The sequence below is a fragment of the Aquarana catesbeiana genome, linkage group LG02 (assembly GCF_042186555.1).
Source record: "Aquarana catesbeiana isolate 2022-GZ linkage group LG02, ASM4218655v1, whole genome shotgun sequence".
NCBI classification, from domain to species: Eukaryota; Metazoa; Chordata; class Amphibia; order Anura; family Ranidae; genus Aquarana; species Aquarana catesbeiana.
Window position 1 is genome coordinate 552,190,835 of NC_133325.1, and position 2,327 is coordinate 552,193,161.

The window sequence follows — 2,327 nt, forward strand, 5'->3', positions numbered from 1 at the left end:
CCATATGTTGTAACATTTTTTAAAATTCAAACACATAACTCTAATGCCCCGTACACACGGTTGGACATTGATCGGACATTCCGACAACAAAATCCATGGATTTTTTCCAACGGATGTTGGCTCGGACTTTTCTTGCATACACACGGTCACAAAAGTTGTCGGAAAATCTGATCGTTCTGAATGCGGTGACGTAAAACACGTATGTCGAGACTATAAACGGGGCAGTAGCCAATAGCTTTCGTCTCTTAATTTATTCTGAGCATGCGTGTGATATGACTGATTTCTGATTGGGACTCTAAAACAAAGTTAATACTGCAGCTGCAGGAACAGATTCACAGGACTCAACCACTATGTTTAAAATGTCCGTTCAGTGAAAATTTATTATTACATATTATTTTATACATAGATAAAGGGGTGGTGTGAGATGTTATTAAAAACTAACAAATACAAATATATTATTAAAAACTAGCGAATAGAACAATTGCAAATGTAAAACCTTGAGAAGGTGGGTGGAAGAGAGCATTTAGTAGGAGATGAGTCTGTGTGTTAGGTGAAGGTTACAGAACACATTTCAACAGTGAGAACAAAATGGAGTCTCTTGTGCTTAAATGAACTGTACAGTGAATGTCCATGTCATTTCCCCCCTTTTGTTTATTTGACACCATTCTTCTCCGCGTTACATTCAGCCGATTGCTGGTAACTCCTGTTACATTGGCGCAGAGAGACGGCGTCCTGTTCAGCTCTCTCCTAGCTTTCTCACAATAATGGGTTCATCAGGGCTGGTGGTACATTTGTTGGTACAGCGGGTAGTCACACAGAGGCATAGCCTCTGGCATGAGGAAGAGGCATGAGGAAGTAAAGAACAAATATGAGAAAAAGGAACATCACAATGTAAGCGCCTAGTTTCTGTAACCATGTTGCTATGCCATATAAAAAAATCACCAAAACCTCCTAAACCCTGAAAGGGGTTCCATCCATCTTTAGCAATATCCCTGGCCTTATTCTGTAATTCTCTTATCTTAGCAAGATGCCCTTTAATATTGTCCTCATTATCAGAAATGTATATACAACAGTCAGTACGAAATACCTTACACATCCCACCTTGAGCTGCAATTAGATAATTTAGCGTTAATCTGTGCTCTAATACTACTTTTTTAAGCTGAGCCATTTCTTCATTTAATAAACCTATATCACTGGTAGTAAGGTTAATAATCTCATCTACAATTCTAGTGTAATTATTTATTCTTTTCATTGCTTCAATTCCCTATCCTGTCCAGGAAGGGAACCATGACCATGCCATGTCACCTTCAGTGAACAGCTCACTTTTGAACACTAAAGGGTATTCTGGACTTTGATCTGGTCGCACTGTATCTTTGCGAACAGCCAAAGCAGGTACTAACTTCCCAATATAACATGTACCTGTAACATTAGTAGGAAGCCAGGCGTAAGCTTTATTTCCACATATATAATATAACCCTCTACGTATGGACGGTATGCCTGCTCCTAAAGAACTGGAAGCAATAACATGGAATCTCAGGTAACTGATATTTTCACATATTGGGAACTGTGAGCAATTTGTACTATAAAGGGTTCTATTTAGTTCTGGATCTGGGATATAATAATATTGACCATAGTTTCCTCCATAAACTGTAATTTTTGCTCCGGTGCAATCTGAATTGCCCAACCGTGTACATTTTAGTGTTAAACGGACATGTAATGTTTAAACAAATCTGTGGAGTGTTTATCTGTTTTGAAACCATCAAAGTTACTGATCTGTGCTCATTAGCTGTGGAGACGATGTATGAGCCATTTATTCTGGTCCTGTTTAGATCAGTGAAATTGAGAGGCATTGCTATCGTGGGTATTGTTCCTGTTTGGGGATGTAAGTGAGAACACACCCAGCAGTTACTAGCGTTGCTATGGGTTGCATACAATTTTAACATTTGGATGAAAGGGTTATTTTTCCATGTCTCAGTTCTCACAAACAACAAAAAGAAAAGAAACATTAATATAATTTTTTCAAAGGATATCATCACTTCAGGATTTTCTTGCAGTGACTGGCGTGAATCCAGGTGGGCTTTCCTTCCAACTTGACAGCAGAACCGGTTGTCAAAAGCACCAAATGTGGTCCGTCAAATTTTGGTTCTAGCGGCTTTCTGACGTGTCGCTTGACCACCACCCAGTCACCTGGTTGGATTCTGTGAATACCTGAAACAGAATCTGGGTCGGGGATAGATTTATAAACACCTTCATGTATTTTATTCAATGTTCTTTGCAAAATCTGAACATATTCTAACAGATTAGAGTGAGAAGCCTGCAACTGTTGG